General features: G+C 47.7%; 1 long non-coding RNA gene across 1 annotated transcript in view; it reads right to left on the reverse strand.

Annotated features, from left to right (window-relative positions):
- LOC123279568 (uncharacterized) overlaps window positions 1-15,021 on the reverse strand; it is a 274,829-nt gene extending 259,808 nt beyond the window's left edge. Inside the window, exon 1 of the long non-coding RNA XR_011496654.1 lies at window positions 14,618-15,021. This is a non-coding gene — a long non-coding RNA (uncharacterized lncRNA). The remainder of the gene's footprint in view (window positions 1-14,617) is intronic.
- Between the last annotated feature and the right edge of the window lie 7,631 nt (window positions 15,022-22,652).

Below are 22,652 nucleotides of genomic sequence, written 5' to 3' on the forward strand. Positions count from 1 at the left end.
TACCTATTGTATGATTTTCTTATTTATCTCAAGGTAGTGGAGGTGATGCAGGAAAGACGGTCAAGAAAAGAGGTTCAAAATGGCGCTACAAAGAAGGTGCTGGGTTTTGTCTCGGCCAGCTGGGCTTGGTCCCTTGCTGGGGATGGAGCTCAAAAGGTTCCACTCTGCATCGTCCAAAATTGTTGTAAATACGCACTCTAAAAATAAACATATATATATCTCTAGCCTAGTATCTATCACCTAATATATAATACGTTTCCTACTAGGTAATATTGGTCCCTAAATGCAATTTTGCCATCTCTTAATATATAATATAGTTCCCAAATGGCAATACACATCTACTATAATATTTATCACCAATATACATATATATCGTAATATATAACTTATACCACCTAATATAAATGCATATATGACTTAATGTACTCTTTTAATATATAAAAATAAAATGAAAGTATACATCAATATACACCAAATACTGTGATATGTACTAGGTGAGATAATATGAATATAAAAATATCTATATATAATGCAAATACATATTAATGTTACACCTATGGGCATATGTTGAAGGATGCACGTTAGATGCTAGGATCTGCTGAGAAGCCGCGTTCCACTCCCTCCACCTGTTGTTGAAAAGTCTATGGCGGCCGTAAGTAGGAACCTGGCGCATAGAATCGTTTCTCTCTTTTGCTCCGCACAAGCTCGAGGACTTCCTGTCAGTCCTGTGACCATGGAAAGGGAGACCTCGTTCACACGGTAGACGCGCGGGGTCTGAGCCAACAGATGGAACTCCTGTTTTCGAGGAGGCCCTGACAGCCCGGTCCTCTCGAGAACTCCCTAGAATTTCAACTCGCTACAGCTCTGGGGGGAGTCTGGGTCCGGCTCCAACCTGAGGACCTTAAGTCCTAAGTCCGCTCGCACGGAGGCCGGACCTCTGTTCTCCAAACTCGCTCTCCTTGCAGTGTCGTCATCGCCCCCTACCCACCCACCCCCTGCAGATCTGGTCCCCTCGGAAACACTTCTCTCCCGGCCTCAGCAGGAGATGCTGGGGGAAGCGCAAAAGGAGAATTAATAGTGTTTTCCTATTAGCCGATTTCCATTCTCAGGGTTCTTAATTCTGGCCTTTTCTAGGCGCTCTTCTGCGCCAGGAAAAGTTAGATTTTGCCAAACACGCTCACACACGGGAATCTTGACCACTCGGAGGAACGGAAAATTCGTTAATTCTGAGAGGCTTTTTGGGAAAGAAGTTGAGTAGGAAGGGACCGATGCTGCACTAGAAAAGCTCAAGCGTGAACCCCCGCGGCCGGCGCAGGCGGCCTCCGGGACCGGAGGGAGGGAAGCTCGCGCTGAACTGGCTCGGCGCGCCCCCACCTGCCCGGCGCCCGGCGTGGAGAGCGTGCGGGTCTCCGCGCTGTACTGAGACCATACCCTAACGTCTAGAAAAACTTGGTGGAAAGAATTTGATGAATGTGTCTAATTGGTTTAACCTGCCATCTATTCACGAGAAGAAAAGCTCCATCATTAGACTTAATTACGTTTTTTTTCAAGTCTCTGCCTTTAACGATCATAAAAAACGTGAGGGCCAACACCGGCATCTGCGTCATTCTAATTACCCTGTTTATTTGTCGGGGACATGGCAAAGTTACCCAATATTTTCCCACATCCCTTCCAACTCATGGGGGAGGCCCGCGAGCAGGGCAGGCTGGCGTCCAGCCCGGAGGACAAGCGCAGCGTTTGGAGAGTTGAGGCTGAGCCGCCTGGCGCGGCTTCCAGTCTCTTCTGCCGCGCGCGCCCCCAGCGCCAGCTCCTTGAAGAATTTGCACAACCGCCTGAGAAACGATTTGCCATCGGATTTGTCCTCGGCAAATGTCTCACCGAACAAAAGCAAAACCCTGAAACTTGCGAACTAAATGTTATGAAAAGAAGGCTACTGAAAAGCTTCTACACGCTGACCGTTTTTGGGAGGCTCAGTCGCCGTGTATCTGCTCCCGGGCTCTGCACTGGGCGACAGGAACAGCGCGCTTGCCACATCCCCTCCCCAGCGGGCCAGAACCCCAAGGCAGGCTCCCGCCTTCCTTCGGAAGTTTCCTTTTAATTCCTAGAGTTTTCCTGGTCCGGCAAACAGGAAGACAGACTTTCTGGAATCCGGTAGTTTGTTTGAGGTCCCCCGCCAGCAGCCCAGCAAATCACACACAGCAGCACGCCACCGGAGCCGACGTCGGAGAGCTTAAAACCCAACCCTTCTCCGCGCTGAAAACTTAGACGATTAAGCTTCGATGGCTGGGACCTCGACGCTTATTTCTGCACTTGGACTCAGGAACTCAGTAGCTTCTGCTACTCACAACTTTAGCTCTGAGTTGACCCTCCGCTATTCTCTCTGTCATTTACAAAAAAAGAAAAATTAAAAACAATTCAACTTCTTGTGCATTGATGGAGAGGTGGTTGGAGCTTTAGTCCTTGAAACCCTTGGGTCTGAGTCAAAGGCTTTTATCCAGTCAGGCCCTCCAGGTTTTTTCAGCAGCAACGTCCTGATAGTGTTTTAAAATTTTGGTATGATTTTTACCTCCAACTTTCTGAAGTCAGGAGTTCACTAAATAAAAAGAATAAAAGAGAAGCCACCTAAGCCGGATGAACAGTGTTACTGTCCAACGTCTGGCAGATACTTGTTACTCAACATGGAATTTAAGATTTTTTTTCTAAATAGAGAAAAGAGGCAATGAGGGAATTCGTGCCAAACACCAAGACAAGAGCAGCCAACTAATTTCCTTTTTTCCAGAGCAAAGAGGCAAGTGGCCAGCTATCTGGCAAGTGCCATTAGCCACAACTGGGAACTTGGGCACAGCTCTGGTTTGAGGCAGCCCAAGCTTGGCTCTCTGAGGATCTGAGCCACTCTGTAGACTTTGGGCTCAGTGAGGGCCTGAAAAGCAGACCCCGGCAGCTGGACAAGCTTCCAGTGGGCCACTCAGCCCATAATTCTGAGAGGTGTGTCCCACAAATCCCTCTGCAGTGGGGGCCACAGAGAGTGCATTTGGGCAGAGACATCCCTGTACTTCGATGCGGGCTAGCTGCTCTGCAGATTTCCCCTCAGCCCACACCTCTGGGCTTGGGCTTCAGGAGAGAAATTCACTTCACCCTAGCCAGTTCAGGGCCTGCGGCACCGGCTGAAGTCATGGGCAGTTCTGGGAGTCGGAGCCAGACAGACCTAGTCAATCTTGGCCCCACCCCCTTCCCAGTGCTTTCAGCGCACCCGTTGCACTCCCCACACTCCCCACCCTTGCCCGGTGAAGGGGGCAGGAGTCTTGAGGAGAGGGTGTTGGAATTTCATCCTTAGGAGAAACGCAGGTCTGCAAGGAGCCACCCAGATAGTTGAACCCTGGGGGCATTTCTGTCCCCTGAGTGAGCCACCAAGACCCAAGGCCACCTCCCCTACTCACAGCTCTGGAAAGGTACTGCCCTGGCCCCTGGCCCCCCTGACAGCATCGAACACACTCACCAACTTCTCTGAGACAGACAACTAGGGATAAACCAATACCTGTAACAAGATCATTCTTGCTCTCAGTTTTGTTGCAATTTCCAACCTCTATTCTTTTGTTCTGTGATGATGTTCTGCCCATCCCCATGCCTAGGAAGTATGGAGTCTTTTTTCTTTGCCCCCACCTTTCCCCAGGTTCTGGACTTTTTTTGGCCTCCATTACTTGAGGAGAAAAAATGTCTGGAGAGGAGGGGAGAGACAGAAGAGAGGGTCTGGTGGCCCGGATGGTGCTGAGAGGGTGGGGGATACATTCCTCCTGCCCTGGTCTGTTTTTGTGCACAGAGTTGGCGCCGGGGCAGCAACAAGGCTCCAGCCCTGACTGGACAATGGGCAGCTGGACAGCTGTTGCCGCTACCAAGGGGCCCCTCGGCCATGACACTGTTGACTTAGTGTCAGGCTGCCCCCAGGGTGCTTGTGGCCAGGCCAGACACTGATCCCACACTGGGAACAAGGTTTCTTCCCTGCTCGGTACACACCAGCCCGTGCATGTTTGCAAACAACTTAATTGACTTCTCTAATACACATCTGCTGGAGAAATTGAAGGGGAGACACTGGGGCAAAGGCCTGTAGCCTCTGGAGGCTGGGCTCCCCACGCACGCACGCACGCCTCCAGGCTGACTGTCTTCGCTTCTTTCCAGAGGAAGCGGAGAGTCTCCAGCTTTTGAAGATTTACTGTTTTAATTTCTCAGCCACAAAGTCCAGAGAAGCTGGACAGCAAGCCCACAAGCCACTTGAGAGATGTGAGCAGCCCTTCTCAGAACACTGGGGTTCACGCCAACATGAGCGCGCGCGCGCACACACACACACACACACACACACACACACACACACACGGGTTGCAGGCCAGGCCAGAGAATTCTCTTCGCGCAGGTGGAGGAGGCATTCCCTAGGACTGCTTGCTGCCTGTCTGTTCCTTTGCATGCCCTTCCACTGATACACCCGGGAATTTCCATCCCTGACTTTCCACTTTGCTTTAGGTTGAAAAAGAAAAGTGGAAGTCAGCTGGTCGAGTATCTAAAAAACACTTAGAATTTGTTTCTTAGACTTGCAAATTGAGGGGCTGTCAGGCAAAGAGATGCCTCACTTAGCTGGGTCGCCCCCAACATCTTCCCCTTTGGGAGGCCCTCTCCTGGAAGAGCTGCCAGGAACCCACATCTGCAAAGACAACTGTTGGGGCCGCCCCCCAATTCCTGGCGCCAGGGTGTTCTACATCCTACCCAGCCCATATCTGGCCTAGAGATCCTGCTGTCTCCTCCCCACACCAGAACTGCCACGCTGAGCTTGGAGAGTGCCCTGAGCTCAATTTGGTGAGGCATCAAGCCAGCCGGACACAGCCTCCCTTCTCTGGATTTCAGCGGATCCCATTTTTCCTAAGTGCCCCCGTATAATCGAGGGTGGGACGAGCTTCGCCAGGAGCTCCTTCTATGAGGAGGGCCGGGCTGACACCTCCGCTGAGCCTGCTGGAGAAGAGGGTTGGAAACCGGGCTGGGGCAGAGGAAGCCGAGTTTCTGGTGCCCCCACTCCTCCTTTCATTCCCCTTCATGACATTGTTCACAATGACGGTCTAGTTCAGATATGACGAGGCCAGCACCTCCCTTGAAATGGAAACAGAAGACTGAATAAAGAAGAAAAAAGTACTTTGTAGTCAGCATCGTCCATCTTTAATTCAGAGACGCATCTATACTCCCGGGAGCTCTGCCTTTGATCTCTTTGATTTTTTTACACCAGATCTGTTATGGACTAAAATTCCTAGGTTTTCCATAGAAACATCTCCATTCCTTCGGGATATTGATGTTTTCTTCTTCCTGGGGGTTATGATATGGTAAATCAGATTCAGAAAAGAAAGGACAATGCCAGCATTCATAGGCCTGGGGTGGGGTTTCTCTCAGCCTTCCGCCTCCCTCTCTCATATTCTGCCTTCTCTTTCCCTCCAATTCTCTCCCGTTCATTCATATTCCTTCTCTCTCTCTCTCCCCACCTCCTCTCCTTCTTCCTTTCCTCCTCCTTTCTTTCTCTCTCTTATTTTCCCCCGTTGTTCCCGGGGAACCGAACGAGGGTTGTGATTCTGGTCTCTTCAAGCCCTTTCAAGCGCCTTCAAGTTTCGCGGTGGCAGCAGCAGGTTGCGTTGCCATGGAGACCGTACTGTATGGCGGCCGCGGCCGCAGCTCGAATCCCCCGAACAATGCCGCGCCGAGTGCAGGTTTCTCGCCCTTTTCCGTGCACTTTTCCCTTCTAATGGGGCTAGTGGCCTCAAATGGGCACTGCATCTTGACACGACAACAATCCCTACTCCCCTCCTTTCCCCCCCTCCCCTGCTTTTCCTTCCTCCCTCCACCTCTTTGATCTATTAAAAATCAAAAGAACAAAGTCACAGAGGAAAGTTGGGTTTTGTTGTGGCTGCCACTGCACAAAATGGGACTCTTCAAACAGAGTGTGGTGGAACCGAAGTCTGACAATGCTGATCCAGGATTGGTTGTAACTGCGGGTCAAACCGGACAGCACTAGACAAGAGCACTCAAATTATCACCAGGCCCGCCAAGGGGCAGACAGCCTCTTGGTCCCAAACTGGCTGCAGCTAGGACCTTCTGGTGGCCAGAGATGCCAGAGTCAGGCTCCAAGTGCAACATGGTGAGATCAGGGTTCTGAAGAGGGCCCCCAGGTGAGGAGCCACAAGGCCCCAGAGCTAGAATATCTGGTCCATCTCAAATCATCTTATAAAGCCCCTGCATGACATTGGACTCTGCCCAGATCTGGACACGCTTCAGCTTTTTCCACAGTGCTTTGCACACAGCAGGTGATCAATAAATAATCGCTGGTTGTCATAGCTGCTGGTGCATTGCCAAACCCTCCGCTAGGGGGCAGGAGAGGGGAGATTACCCAGCCAGGAGGCCGTGGTTAGATACCACAAGTCAAGAAACAACCGACAGCCATACTTCACCATAAAGCATGATTAGATGTTTGGGGGAAATGCCAAACCAACTGTAAACAGACACTAAATTCAGGGAGTTTTTCCAAAGTGACAGTAACATTAACATTATCATTATGGTTAGATGTTATTTGCCACAGTACCTTTCTGGTAAGACCATTTCTGAGTAAACGTATCTGGGCCATTTCCCCAAAAGCAAGACCCTGGTAAGATCCTCGACCTTGAGATACTTGGAGCATTTCTTTAGATAATAGATTCATCACCCACAACTTAAATATAGTAGCAATATTAATAAACTGGTTACCTCTGGATCTAACATGCAGACCACACGTTTATAGACTGGTTTTTGTCCCAATGGATTTTCTATTTAGGTAGCAGGAAACACAAATAGATTTGCGTTACATTGATCTCAATTTCAAGTTAATAAGAAAACTGGATTGTATATACTTCAAAATTTTACTCAGTTTGGATTCAACATTAAGTATCCAATTCCTTTGGCAACCTCTGGCTTTTCTATATTAAAAAGCCCCAATTGGAAGTAAAATTGGATAAAAGCTCCAATTTGAAATGAAATATAGAATAATATACAGAGATCTTAACGTGGGATAAAGGAAAACAAGACTAACTCAAAACCTTTAAAATCTGGATAACGGGATTGTTTTGGTTTTATGATGTCTATCCAAATATTTCTCCAGGAGCTGGTGTGCTGATCCCTGGGAACATTTTAGTAATGTCTGTAATGTTTTTGGCTAAAATACAACTAAGAAAATGTGCTAGCAAATGGACATTTGACAAGGTTGAATTTAATTTTTTTTTCACACCAGGAAAACAGCTACGCATTACCAAAATTCTAGTCATTTTTAACAACAGAATTATAATAGAAACATGTTAATGCAATTATATTTTTCCTAAAGCATATTAGAACAGTATAATTGTTTGTAGTATGAAGAGAAAAGAGAGGAAATTTTCAGGCGTTGAACTATTGCTAAGGATTTGTAAATATGGAACAGGTTGTGCAAACACTGGCCAAGATCTCAGAACTCGAATTCCTAGATTCTAATCTCCAAAGGCATACTAGAAATTTCTGCCCTGCTCACAAAACTTAGAGAAAATGAGATTGAAAACTGGTGGCAAAATCAGCCAGCAGACAAATGTATAGATATTCTTGGCCAGGATTTGGAATTTATATTGTCAAGTAAACTCAAATATAAAAGAAAGAAACTATTGTCTAGCATCATGATTGCGTATGGTATATGTTCTCTACCTGGTTAAGCATACCACATAGACACACACACACCCACACACAAAAAAGTTGAATTTAAGGAATTTTAAACTTTTGTTTTTTATGTTTCTCCTTCTTTATACATGTACCTTTGCAGTTCTAAATAAATTAGGAAAACCATTCCCTAGACAATTGAAAAGGCAGAACATGACCTGGCCAAAAGTTTCTGGGCCACCTTCCAGCCTTCAAGAAGGACTGAAGGGAGAGGTCTGTGAGCCTCTTCACCAGCAGATGGAGAGGGAGCAGGAAGTAACCATGGTAACCACTACCCAGGTTAGAAAAGGTGGTTCTGTAGAGCAGGGGTTCTCCTGTCTGTTTCGAATGAAGTCTAACCACAAAGGTAGTCAGCAAACTCTCTAACACACACACCCCAAGGCTCACAAACAACAGACCTACCCAGAGTGACTAGCACTTTCAGTGACCCAAGACCCGATTCCCCCAACTCTAAACACCATTAGCTTTATGAAAAATTGTCAGTGAGGGCTTAGGAAAAGACGTGTCCTAGACCCAACCTCCTTTCTTTCTCCCTTCCTCTTGTGGATAAAACCCTAACAATGGAGATGATTTGGCAGTTTTCTGAGAAACTAAACACTCACCAGAATGAATATATACTTCGAAAGTATCTTCTGGCTTGGGAAATTTTTAGGGCACTATTCCCATTTAGGCAGCATCATTCTGCTCCCTAACTTCTGTGTTCTTTGGACCTCCCTATCACTTCACACTACTGAGACTTGTTTAAATTTCCTCAAAATGTGGTCCCAGAGCAGCAGCCTCAGCATCACCTGGGAACTTGTTAGAAATGCAAATTCTCAGGTCCCACCCCAAGTCTACTGAATCAGAAACTCTAGGGGTGAGGGCCAGCAGTCTCTGGTTGTTCTAACAGACTGAGTAATTCTGAAGCTTGATGAAGTTGAAGAACCACCAGTTTAAAGGACCCTACCACCCACACTGCTGATGGAAATGCTACACTTCTGAGTTTGTGTCCCTGAAGTCTGGAGACAAATCTGGAAGAGAGTCAAGGAAAAGCTCTCTGAAGCTGAGGACTGAGAGAGAGAAGTCAGATCAGAGGTTCTGACTCCAGTCTGTGCTGGCCCAGCCCAGGGCACTGGGGAGGAACTTCTCCAGTTCCCAGACCCAAGTGGCTGTGACTGTGAGCCCTCAGGGGTGATAAAGGTAAAGGGGAGGCAGCCATGTCCTCTCCTTCAAAGAGAAGTCCAGAATCCGGGAGGGGGAGATGGGCGGAAGCTGTGGAGGGAGAAAGGGTCAGAGGGGAAGAGGGTGGAGGCTAGGTTCTCCAAAACAGACAGAGGAGTTCAAATACCACCAGGCAAAAGGCAGTCGGAGCGGGTGGCAGGTGGGCGTGAGTGAGAGTAGGAGTCCAAGTATGGGGTATGTATGGAGTGTGGGAGAGGTGAACATGGTGGATGTGAGAAGTAAGGGGGATGCCAGGAGGCGTGTGAGGAGTGTAGAGGAGGAGGAGGTGTGAAGGCCTGAGGGGGAGTGGCTGGTGTAAAACCATGGGGAGAGGCAGAGATGTCAGAACTTGAGGGGGGCTGAGAGAGGATGGGTAGTATAACAGGATGTAGGAGTGAAGAGTTATGAGGTCGTAAAGGGTATGAGGAGGGTGAGAGAATTAAGGAGGGTGGAGGAGACCTGAGGGGTTTGTGGGTTTGTGTAGGTTTATATAGGAGTGGAAGGAGGTGAGAGGGAGAGGGGGTAGGAGGGGACAGGAGGGGCTGTCAAAGAGTGCGAGGAGGAGGGGCTGAGCGAAGGGTTGGGGGAGTATGGAAGGGAGAGAGGAGGTGAGCAAACCAGGTGGGAGAAGGTGAGTGGGAGGGTGAAGCCCGCAAGGGCATCCCCTGCTACTGCAGAAATGCACATTGAATAGGGATCAGATAAGTGTGAGCAACAGAGCTGGAGCTGGGAACACCTCACCCCTGGGCCCTTGCTCCCCCACCAGCCTGCTTCCAGATAAATCAGAGAATGAGCCCCTACCCCGCAGACGTTCACTGTGCCTGCCACGCTTGTGCTCCCTGTGGGGATCCTTTAGCCGCCGCAGTCACATTAACACAGCTATGCCCTACTGGCAAATTAAGGGACACCTGCAGTGCCAGGTGAGAATGTGGTTCCCACACTGCTCAGGTGTGGGCACTTTCCCAGGCCCTGCACCACCCTCTGATGCCTTCACCTCGCCCTCCCCCTAACTCTGAATTCACAACTTTCACAAAAAAGAGGATTGAGGTGGGGGCCAAGGCTTCCCGAAGTCTATTTTCCATGACTATCCATGGGGACAATTTCTAGTATCCAGGTCCTGAACTTCCTTAGTGAAGCTTGGCCTGGCCCCTTCCAAATGTCCTCTGGAACCCAAGCCCTGCTCAGCATTGCCCCAGCCTGCCCGTTCTCTTTGCCAGCGGGAAGTAATTAGGGCCTGAGGTTGGATGCAATAGGCATTGGAAATCGGAGCACAATCTTTTCGATCAGAGATTGTGAATTAAAATGGAGGTGAGAAGGACTCTCTTTCTCTGTCCCAAGAAAACCTAGAGTTGTCACCAACCAGGGAAGAGCTGGTCTCTAGCACAGCTTGGCTATTCACGAGCTCAAACATAATGCCTGGAAGTGGCATATTTAGGCTAGTCCAACTTAAGTTCCGTAATTAAATTAAAATCACATGCCTCCAAATCATCTCAAAATTTTCATGTGCAGAGTGGTAAGGAATTTAATAACAAGTAATTGTTGAGGATTATTAAAAGAATGTAAGTGTATCTACATAAATTAGAGGGAAAGAATTACCTTTGATGGGATAGAATCGGAAGAAGGTCCAGGGTGTTCTCTCTAGCACTCGAAACCTACCTTTACTTCTTCAATTTAATTTTACTTGCGAGGTGAAATATAGAATTTCACAGATGCCAGTTTGCAATAAAGTCGGAAAGAAAATCGTTAGCATAGAGGTTAATGTATACTATAGAGTCATCTAAAAGATTCTACAGTTTTTGGTCTCAGCTTAATGCAATCATTTACCTTTAATGAATGTTAATTTCATATGCAAATCATTTCCGCAGAGATTTGTCTCACTCAGCTCCTAAGAATAAATGTTACCTTAATTTTTCAAATATAGTTAAAAACTATTTTTACACATTTTGCTCTAAAAAAATTACTATGAAAGTTGATTATTTCCAGAAATGATAAAATATTTTTCTCTTTTCTTCTCCATTAAAGTTGTGTTATTCATTTGAATAAGAATAGTTTGGGCAGTTATGCTGTGTCTTCATTTGTATCAGTAAATTACTATATGTCCTCTTGAACACTGATAGATAAAACCACCTACAGATTTGACAGCATAAATATTTAATACCATTTTAGCTTTGGCCAGAAATATGCACAATTTCTAGACGTCTGTCAGTAGTAGATCAAATTAATCATCTCTAATCTTCAATTTGATTCACTATAATTGAATAATTAAATGAATACATGGACTAAATACTTGAATCATTGCTATCTAGGATACATGTGAAATATGTTTTATATAGTACTTAGTTTTGTAATTTGATGTGTTTTATTAAAATATGTCTATTTCAAACTAAGCATTTTGCAAATTTCTCAAATCCTTAAACTGATTTTTACAATAACTAGACCTGAATCTAAGTCCCTTACATTCATCAGCATGGGTTGTGTGTTCTAGGTCCCAATTCACCCATAAACTTGAAGAAATTCCATCTACCACAAGCGCAGCTACAGCACAGCTAGAAACCTACCCCTGCCTTGCTTTCTCCACATTACTGCCAAATTTCTCAGAGAATAAAGCCCTAAAATGTGCATCTCTATAAGTTTAATTCTTAAATTCTCTAAAAGATTGGGGGATAGTGAGAAGGGGCAGAGAGAGAGAAGAGAATACCTAGAATCATTTTCCTTTTAAATGAAACAATTGTTTAAAAATAGTTAAGATGATTATAAGTTTAATAAAATGAGCAAATATCCTCTGAGAATGCACATATGATTTCTGTGCATATCCAGTTGCCTGCATTTCTAAACCTAAAGCCAAAATACACAGGCTACCATTCATGTAGTTTTCTGTCAATCTTACAAAACTGTTTTGAAATAGTTCATACCTGCCACATTATTAACTAAATAGTAAGGGTAAACTAACAAATCTGATCTGTTAATTGAGAAAATTTTAAGGGGAAATTATTGAAAAGTAGATGTAGTCTCCTTAATTTTCATCTGTATCACTTATGTTTACTTTTCTTACAACCTCTCCATATTACAATTTTCTGCAAGCTGCTTGTGTGAACATTTATGTTTTCTTTTGCATTCCTGGGTTGTTGTTCATACTTTTCTGCCACTTTCATGCTACATCAAAATTCTATATGGAATATAGCTTTTGTTAAACAAACTTCCCCCTGCTCTGACCCATAACCCACCAGGAAGAGGGCAAATTCTGACCCGAGAACAAGAAAAGGGGCTTCCAAGGGAAGCTTGGCCACAGCAGTGACTCACCTTCCCTCCACCTGCAGATGGTTAAAGGGAGCCTGAGGGAACCTGGCCAAGGTTTGGAGCAACCACAGTGGTTCTCAGACCCTTGAATCTTCATCCCCAGGCTGTGGCTTGAGTTGGTACTGCCCTGGTCAAATGCATCGTTTTGAAACAAAGAAAGTAAATACTCCTCTTTCCCAAAGGAGCGACACTCCCTAAAGGAATACTGTTTTTCTTAATTTGTCCTCCGTGTCTCTGCAGTCTGATCTGCCCCAGAAATTAAGCCCTGGAAATTGGTGAGGTTTTCGCCACCTTGCTGGTAATGAAAGGAATGTGGAAAATTCTGAACCCAGCTAGAAACCACAGCCAAGGGAAGTTCATTTTTTTTCCTATGTCAAAGTTTAGGGAAAGGCAGCCCTGCCCTTTAAATCATTTCAGATCTACAGTGCAGAAGTTAAAAAGAGGGTTTCAACCAATTTTAGATTTTCACAAGATGTGCTTCTCCTCCTGCTAAAGTATTTAGTTTTATTGGAGGAAGCATTCAGAATAATAAAACTCAGGAATAGGGAAACTTCCCAAGTTCCACAGGGTTCCCAGGACCCTGAGAATCTCTTGACTCTTCTGGTCCCTCCAGGAACAAGAAATCCTCCAGGATCTTCGAGTTCATTTCCCAAACCTCCCTATTACTGGTTTTCCTGAGCATGAGTCCCTCACAGCTCTCCTCACTGTTCCTCTCTCTTCCTTCATTCACTCCCCATCTTCACCGACAGTCGTTTGTAAGGGAACTACATTCTGTGTTCATTTAATCAAACAAGAATCTGTTGACTCCCCCAAACAAAAACTTTTCTCCACTTCCAGTTTTGTTTCCTGGTCATCTTATCAACTTTCTTGAAAGAAAGAAAAAGACCAGAGAGAGATGTGTATCCCACATCTAAATTGTCTTCTATTTAAGCAGCAACTAGCAATCACCCGACATTAATTTATACGGTTTGTACAAATACCTAAGCTATTTAAAAGGCTGCTCTGGGTCGTGTGTGGCAGGGAACATCTATCTGGTGAATAGGCAGTGTCACACGGTAGCATGCTCCCTTGTCAAGGCCGATTGTGTTTTAGGCAAACATTTGCGCAAACATAAAGGCAAAGGTCAAGGACTGTTCAGTCCCAGTATGTGCTAATTCACCTAGCGAACCAATGGGGCAAAAGTTGCATTTTATATGCTCGCCCCGCCAGACCCAGGCGCAGGAGTCGCGCCTGCTAATGAACAAAATCGCCTCCGATGAGCGATCAGCTCTCTTGTCAATTCCTCTCCGGCTGCCTAGTCAATTTCTCTCGGCTCCTCAGAAATAACTGGCAAAGACGTGTTTGCCAACATCTGGATCCGCTCTGTCCAACCTCTAGCGCAGCACTTGTTTCTTCCACGTTCCTGAGTAGGAGAGAACTAATAATAAAAAATAACATGTGGCTCACGGCGGACGCTCGTAGGTCGCTGTTTAGTGCTTAAATGAACGACCGCTTAGCACGGGTGCCTAAAACTCCATGCCACGAAATACACAGCAGACCAACAAAATTATTCAAACCACAGAAGCGAATCCCAGAGCCGAGGGTTAGCGGCAGGAAAGTGCATATAACTACGAGGTTGTAATACATGTCTGTGGAAACGGGCGCGCGCGCGCTGGGAGTCGCCTTTCGAGTTTCTTTGGGGCCACTTTCCTACAATTCAGCGAACAGGGGGCATCGCTTTCCAGTCAGATATGCCTCTCTCACTGATATGACTACACCATCTCCCACAGGTCACCTAGTTATTTTCCCACTCCCTGAAAAAAGTACAAACGATTTCGAGTGGATATCAACTTCAGCAACTCGAAAGTGGAATATTTTCAGGGTTAAACAGACGCGCGCGCGCTCCAACCCGTAGGGTTTACTTTGCATCAATAATCATCTGGCGAGAACCAATGGCTGAGTTTTTCCAAATCGTCCATTTAAGCGAAGAGTTTTTTCCCCTGATAAACCCGAGGATCGCAGCTGTGCGCGTCCACAAGCAAGTAGTTTGCACGTGCAAAATTCATTCCTGAGAGTCAGGCGAGCCCCTGGCTCAGCTGCGGAGCGGCGCGGCGCTCGCCCGGGGCTAGAGTCCGGACTTGTTGCCTCTGCCGCCCGAGCGCGGCTCTCCACACCCGGCGCCCAGGGCTCGCGGGCCTCTGGGACTGTGCTGGCCGCGCTCGGAAGAAGGCGCCTCCGAGTAAAACACACGCAGAACCAGAGCAAAGTCGCAGGAGGCAGCCATCCGGCAGGGAGCCTGGAGTTACTTTCTCATCCCTAAAAGCAACAGGAAAATTCTCCCCAAGTGCATTTTCACTGCGTTCCAAAACCAAAGAGAAAACAGGAAAAAAAAAATGCAACTTACCCCGACCTGCCACAATACTACATTTTGAGCGTCCTTTTAACACTGATTCTTCATTTAGTGCGGCAGCCTTTTCTCTCCTCTTGCCAGAAACCAACTTTCAAACCGCTTTTTTAAAGCGGTTTAAAAAAGCAAAAGAAAAACAAAACAAAACTAAAACTAAATAAAACCGGGTTTTACCCTTCTCGCATCTTACCAGCTAGAATCTGCCTCAAATACTTCTTCCTTCATTCTTTCTTTACCAAAATTCCCTAAACACCACCTGGGCAGCTTCGCAAGGCTTAAAGTTTGTGTGGTTTGTGTGCGCAAGTGTGTGTGTGAGTGTGTGTGTATGCGCGGGTGTGGGAGTTAGTTGCTTTTTAAAAGACGTCGTTGTCATTCAGAGTAATAAAAGTGTGGCCCTCATCTTTGGGTGTGGGTTTTTACATGCACCTCTCATTTCAGTTAACTTTTTTCGAGCTGAGAAAAGCTGCTAGCTTACTTTCGGGAGACTTTGCTCGTTATTCATCTGTTTAGTCGCCTCAGAGGCACAAAAGCGGATCCGCGGCGTTATGAAAAATGGCCTGGGCGCGGAGAATGTCACAGTGGTCGGCGTATTATTTTAGCCTTCTTAAAAAAAAAAAAAAAACTCAGGGAAAGTTTGCTTTTGATGAATTCAATAAAAGCGAAGCTGCAACGGAAGAGATTTTCAGCTAAAATCATACAGCATGGGGCAGAGCTTAAAACAGCCAGATGGCCAAAGGTAGAGAGACCCTCTGAGTTTCAAAACCCAGATCTAGAATTCCGCCGGCTGAGCTTCTTAGCTTATTTAATCCCGCGTGTATCTTTATTTTTTTTTTCAATTATATTCCCAGCTCTTTTTTCAACCTTCCTTTCGGTCCCCCACCCCGCTCCCCACCCCAGAAGTTGCTGCTAAGACCCCGTCTTGGGATTTGCAGAAGTCACTTTTCAATTTCCTCTTTGATAATAGAGTTAAACTTTCCAGCGCGCGGCCCGGAGCGAAGCAAACTAAAGGCGGTAAGGCGGCTCATCAAGGCCGTCGTCAGGTTCTTGGTTCAAATGCCGCAGCCTTTGACGTCTTGGCTAAGGCTTGAAGTCAAAAGCTAAGGCTTTTGAATATAAGGACAAATATATTCATCTCACCCCTCCTCCCCACCACAACCGGGGACAATCAGAAGAGTTTGGTTCACCCTCAGCCTCGCACCCTCATGGACCCCTCTCTTGAGATCCCAACCGGCAGAGGTTGTATTCCCGGTAAATTTCTTAGTGATTCCTTTAACATTCTTAGGGGTCAGAGAGGAATAGACTGGGGTGGCCACAGCAGCCCCATCCCGACTTCGGAATGGGAGTTTTGAAATTAATATGCATCCTATTTGAGCCAAGTTCTTGGAGTCAGATGTTGGCTAAGCAGAGAAATGGGAGAAGGAGGGAGTAAAGAAGGATGGCAGGACTTAGCACCTGGGGCTCTTCCTCTGGAGATGGGGGGAGGGTCCGAAGCCATCCAGGGTCCCAACCCTCAGCGCCAGCCCTGACAGGATTTAGTTGGGTCTGAGAGTTCGGTCACCGCCTCGGGGGAGGCCTCCAGATGTACTCCAGCTTTGCCGGACTGCAGCTCTCCAGGATGGGAAACTGGGTGTGGTGCAGGGGGCGGTTTTCAGAAGGATTTGGCGATCTGGGCCTTACTGGCCCAGGTCTAAGCCCAGAAGACACCCCCCCCCCACCCCCACCCCGCCAATTGCAAGAGGTTGGGGACACGAGTGAGAAAGAGGACAAAGAGACCGGGAGAGCAACGATTAGCTCAGAGATGTGTCGACTTCGGCGAGCCTGCGGCGGGCGGATAAAGGGGAGACAAGATGCGAGCTGCGTCGGCTTCCTAAAGGGGAGAGACAGCCCCAGGAGAACCGAGGGCCCTTCGGCGGGCAGCGCGTTGCTCCAAGCACCTGCTCTGCCACTTCCTGGCCAAGGGACCCTGCCCAAAGTCTTCTAAGCACCCCAACCCTCTGTGGCCCCATCTCTAAAATGGGCACAAAAATAGAAGCTGTTTCAAATGGGTTTTTTCGTTCTTTCGTTTTAAATAGGACTGTGACTACAAAGCGCCTCTAGAAAGGGCACAATAAATGTTCGCTGATGTGTTGTTGGTGTTACTGCGGTAGTTTTTACTGTAAACGTCGACGGAGCCTTTGCCCCGACGGCACCTCGAAGCCCTGGCTCCCGGCAAGCGGCCTCCGGACCCGCGCCCTCTCTCCGGGCCCTGAGATCCCGAAGCCGTCGGTCCCGGGATCGGACGGCGTTCCCCCGGCCCGGAGCGCCTGGCCGCGGCCCTTTCCGTGCGCGGGGCTGCGGGACCCCCGGCGTCTAGGGGACGGAGCCTCCGCGCGCGGGGCTGGAGGGGACTTCTGGAAAAGACGGGGCGCTCGCCTTTCTAACCTTCTGGAAGTGAAGGGAAAACGACCTGGTGAGGGGAAGCGGAGGAAGAGGCGGGCGGCCCCGGCTCCCCGAGTTCACACCCGGTTCTGCCCGCCCGAGGGCTGGCTGCAGAGGATGCCGGGAGGAGAGCCCTGCCTGCCCCTCTGGCCGTGGGAGGGAGGGGAGTGCGGGGCCCGAGCCGGAATCGCGGCCCGCAACCGCCCCCGACCCGGGAGGACCGAGGCGCAACGGCTGTTCGGCATCCCAGCCGCACCTCCGAAAAACGCTGTCAAAATCCATACCCCCATCTTATGCGACCAGTGCGCTCGGTGGCACGTGCAGCAGGAGCCCTGTGGCCGCCGCTTGGAGTTGCCCACTTCTCTGTGATGTGTGAAGGCGGAGGGTTGATTCCGGGTCTCCCTGGGGCTGAGGAGCCAGAGGGGACGAGACTGCTCTCAGGATTTTGCCGACCTCGGGCTTCTCGAGCCTCGGCCCCCGTGAGAGCGCTGCCCACACCCCAGTTCCGCGTGTTCAGGTCCCCCGCGTCCCCACGAGAGGCGGGGGCCACAGCCCAGCTCCTCCCGGCTCTCGGACTCTCCGCCTGCTCCTGCGGGGACGCTGGGGTCAAGGGCGCTGGCTCAGGGCGCAGCCGGCCCCCACCCCACTCCCCGCCGCGCCCAAGGCTGCTGCTCGGGCGGTGACTGCGTTTCCAGCACGTGTCGCCTGGAATATTCTACACCCTCGAAAGGGGATGAGAGAGGAATGCGCTGCAGCTGATTTAAATAACTGTCCTAATAGATCCTTGACCTTCTGGGCTGACGAGTTCTTATGATTAACGAATGGGCTTTGTTTTGCGCTTTACAATTACAGTTAAACTACTGGGGACTCTGCCCACTTAAACACGTGAGCAGCTGGGACTCGATCTATTGTGGTCTGTCCAAAGTGTTCGCTTCACCTTAGCTTCTCCAGCACCCCATTCGAACGACTCCGTCGGGCCGAAGTTTGCTCACGACGAATCCCACCCCCATTCCAAACCCGACATCTCTCTCTCTTAGTTCTCACTGGTTCTTGGCTTTCTGGGGTGCGCAAGTATCAATCGAAAAGAAGTTGGGCGCAGAGTGGATGACGTTCGCCCCCAAGGTGGAGTTCTCGCATTAATTGTCCCAATAAATTGAGATATAGTGTGCATAATGCAATGGAGCAATATGGTTATAGTCCACGTGTATGACTTAATTAAGCTATTTGCAGCTTGATGCTGCAAGTCAACGGGTGTGCAAGTGGATTAACAATTGCCCGCTCCCTTATCCTCAGGATGGCGCATAATTACTTTACTAGCAGCACATATCAATTTTTGATGATTGCGGAAGCCATGCTCGCTTCCCCAAGAAGCTGCTTAATAACTCTCAGTTGTGTATTAAAAAAGTAGTGTTTGGGAATATTTTGAAGTTGCTTCTAATATTTTTATAGGTTCTGATTGTGGCCTTTAATGGGCCACGGTTATTCCCCGTGTATATTTTATAAAGGGGCAAAGGCTAAACTCCAAGTCCGTGCTCCAGGAGGGAATCGGACTCCCCCTCCTGCTCTCCACCATGAGACGCCTCGCGCTTATGCTAGAAGCCGAGTTGCCTGAAGAGGACCGAATGGACCCCTATAAAGGCTGGCATTCGGGCATCCACCTCTAAAATTGTCTCTCTCTTGCTCTGCTTCTCTCTTCCTCGCGCAAACACACACATGGCTTTCTACTTAAAGATAATCCAGGAGGCTCTGAGGGCCCCCTCCTTCAAACACCCCCTTCCCACCTCCACAGCCACTATGTCTCCCAGGATGCCTGCCCCTTATGGGCAAGACTAAGGAAAGCAAAGCGTCTGGTGGCCCGCAGGGTGGTGTGTATTAACACGGATTGATACAATTTGCAAGAGGGCTAATAAAATTACTCAAGCTGATGACAGAGACATTGACATTCTGAGTTCCTGGATTCCTTGCCCTTTGTTTAAAGTAAGATGGCGCCAAAGCCCCAGCTCCCTTCCACTGTGGCTGGGGATGGGTGGAGATGATGAGCATTTGTTCCATGTGATGTCCTACATGTTTGAATCTTAAGTCAAGGCTGATCGCTTGACCTCTTTGGATTGAACTAAATTCATCACCTATAATTTTATTAAAAAGCCTTGTGGCCATCAATCATAATGAGAGCATGGGGAGGCAATATTTTCCAGGGAAAAGTGTCAACCTCATGGACACATGGAGCTTACACCGTCCCTTTCTTGTCCTGGGCTGAGCAGGCACATACCTGGAGTTCTCTCTGAGGCTGCGGGGTCAATGCAGCACCCAATGGGAAGTGGCATGTGAGAAAAGGAGTTCTTTGCTTGCCTAGGACCAAAGCTGGGTGAGATCCTGCCCATCCCCTGACTTAGACCAAGTTCTAAATGAGCCCCCTGCCTTTGGACTCAAGAGATGGTTTATAAACTGTGCCCATCCCCAATCCAAAGGAAATTTCATAAAATTCCAAAAGATGAAATCAGGATCAGAGCTGCTCTCCCTCATTCCTGATAGTGCTGCTGGAAATCACTTTGCAATTACACTGTATCTTGGCTGCACATCTTTCTGAGTATCCAGGTTACTGCCTGTTAGTGAAATACATGTAACAGCAGTCTCATTAAAAATTTTAAGAAGGAGAAAAATTTCCAGTGGTCTTTTAGACCCAACTGGACATTAATTTTTAAAACTAAGCTTGCAGAATCCCCATTTTGAAGGTTTCTGGGTCGAAGTCAGTTTGTTCTTGTACCTGAAGCAGGTGATGTTTCTGCAGAGACATCTGAATGACAGCGGGAGTGAAGGACAAATCTAATAAAGCCTAATAAAGCATGAGCGTCAAAATGTCATTAAACTTACAAAGATGAGACTCAAAATCACCAAAAAGGTAAATGTCTTCATTAGTCTGATCTCTGAAGACTGTCGAACATTTCATTAATTTATAATTTATGATTGTTTGACAAATATTGAAAAGTATGTAAATATGAGCAGGATAATGTCTTTTCTGCGGGAGATGAGGAAATGACCCAAACTGTACGTGCCTGCAAGATTACACACAGGACCCAGCTCTCTGTTATCAAACTGTGCCGCCCCTTTAGCCAACATATTGTGCAAGTGACAAGTGAAATAGTGCAGATAAACCAATGGTTTAAAACGTAATAAAGACAACAGCCATTTGCATTTTTTACATTTTATTACAAAGGTAATTTACTATGACACATTTCTGAATGTAATTTATGAAAACATGTTAAAGCAATTACATCGTGTATACATCCCTCAGAGCTACAAAATTCAGATAAATAATAATATTATAGATCTTCAGAGACTTTCACTATTGAAAACATATCATAAAGGGAGTCCTTTATTTCAAAAATGGGTTATACAGAAGAAAATAATGGCATTAAAATTTAAAATTAAGGATAAAATCTGAAGAACAGCAGAAAGTAAATGAATAATACTCTTTGTTGGAGTTGCAAAATTAAATCTTCATGATGATAATTTGCTTGTTTCACAGGGTTTATTATCAATAATTTTTGTCCTTCCTGGAGTCAATGTTAGGTGCAAAGTATTAAAGGCTTCTTGGAAGGGAGCTACAAGAGGGATGTATGTTTTGTCTTTCAAACTTCTGAGCCCATTCCTTCTTTCCATGTCTCTTTTCTAAAGCACAGGACTGTGCCAGCTTTGAAAAGTAAAAGAGGAATCCATTCCCTACAGGTCAGTGCAGTCTGAACCTATCCTTCAAGCAGATTTCCTACACCAGGCTCTCATGAGTTATCAAAATGGAAGAAAATTCCGTGGGGACAGAGGGGAGAAAAGTTTACATAACAGAACATGAAATAAAAATGAAGGACATTTTATTTCTCCTCCCACTCCCCAGACATTAACTTATTTTGCAATAACTCCATAGTACGTTTTAAAACTGGGAGTGCACGATTAGACACTTTAGATTTAGCCTCCAATTGTTCTAATCAACATATTGGGGTCAGGGGAAAATCCTCCTTCTGTATGTATAGGTACAAAACTTTGCCAGTGCTTTAACTTTCAAAGCCAATCATAAAGCAAGCCTGAAATGGGCCCTTTTCCTGCCTACAGGGGGCATGCCCTCGGTTCATTCCACAACCTTGGGGTTCTCTGGAAGGCCTGCTCTACACTGTCTTGAAAGATCCTTTAGGCAATGTTACCTGCTATGACAGACTTACAGACACAACTCCCCTCCCAGCTGTGTTAAACCTCTCCAACCTACCAAAAAAGGCCCTTGACACGACTCAAATCCCAATTTGTGGGGCATGCGGAGCATGTAATAATTGCGCCCGCATCTTCTCTTTCAGCTTGGGGTCCTAATTGGTCCCTCAAACTTTCCCTTGTTGCCCATTTCCAACACCCAACACCCACCAGTGGAGGCAGAGGCGCTGGGACCCTTGAAGTAGGTTCATATTGTCCCGTCCAGCTACCAAAGGGGGGCCATTGCCAAACGTGGCCAAGTTTCTCGAGAGCAGTGGGCAGGTGAGGCCCGGGTCTAGTGACCCAGACTCCCGAAGTCCCTGACCATGAACTTCTGCTCTACCGGCTTCCTGCTAGACATTGGGCGGCAGAACTGACCACAGGGCTGATGCTCCGACAGCCTTCGGCGAAGCTAGCGCCGCTGCTCTCTTGCTCAGGTCTGCCCTCAGGTCGGCACTGCTGGCGAACAGAGCAGCAGCTCAGCGGGCTTTAGCTTCGAGACCATCACTGACCCCTATCCTTCGCTTTGAGCGGCGGGCGTAGGGCGCCCTTCTACCCTGCTTTAGAGCCCACTCTGACTTTAACGCCAGGAATCGCCCCCACCACCCATCCTTAGCCCAGCCAAGGCTGGGGCCTAAGTCTCAAACCCCTGGCCCCAGCCGGGTCTCAGCGCCTCCCCCTTGCCTCTAGAGCTGGACTGGGCCAGGGAGGTGGGCTGTGGGCTAGTTTTAACCAGGGTTAAGTCAGACCTCGGCTCCAGCCTTTGTCTCTCTTGGAATGTTTAGGGGCTGCATATGCTTTTGTGTTGCAAACAGCAAGAGGGGTCCCCAGGAGTCCCTGACCCCATGCCTTGGCGGGAGCACGGTTTCCCTGGACGACTGTGGCTGGGTGGGCCTCCGGGCGGTGGTGTTGCGCAGGCACGCTGCCCCGCACACCGGCGCCAGCGCAGACGCGCAGCGCCCGCGTGCACACAAAGAAAAGTTCCCCCATAAATAAATAAATAACTTAGGAGTAATTGCGCCACCTAAATTCGTGGACTAGATGAAGGGGGGAACTATACCGAGGGAGGGGATCAGTAAAGAGAGGGGAGGAGAGAAAAAATAAAACCTGCTGATATGTCAACTTCAATGTGCAAACAATCTCCTAATAACAAATGAAACAATGAAAGGGCTGCATTGTTCCCTAGTAAGCTCTCCATACACGGCCCCGTTCATATCTGCATGGCAGTGTTTTGATGACTTCGAGTACATGGAAAAACAAACTTTCCCGCAGTGTTTTTCTGCTTCTTCTTCGCTGCTGGTCAAGCTTTCCTTTCCAAACAGTCAGATGATTTGAAAAAGAAGGCAAAGAAGAAGAAAAAAAAATCTCCACCACCATCACC

Source organism: Equus asinus, chromosome 21 (genome assembly GCF_041296235.1).
Source record: "Equus asinus isolate D_3611 breed Donkey chromosome 21, EquAss-T2T_v2, whole genome shotgun sequence".
Classification (NCBI taxonomy): Eukaryota; Metazoa; Chordata; class Mammalia; order Perissodactyla; family Equidae; genus Equus; species Equus asinus.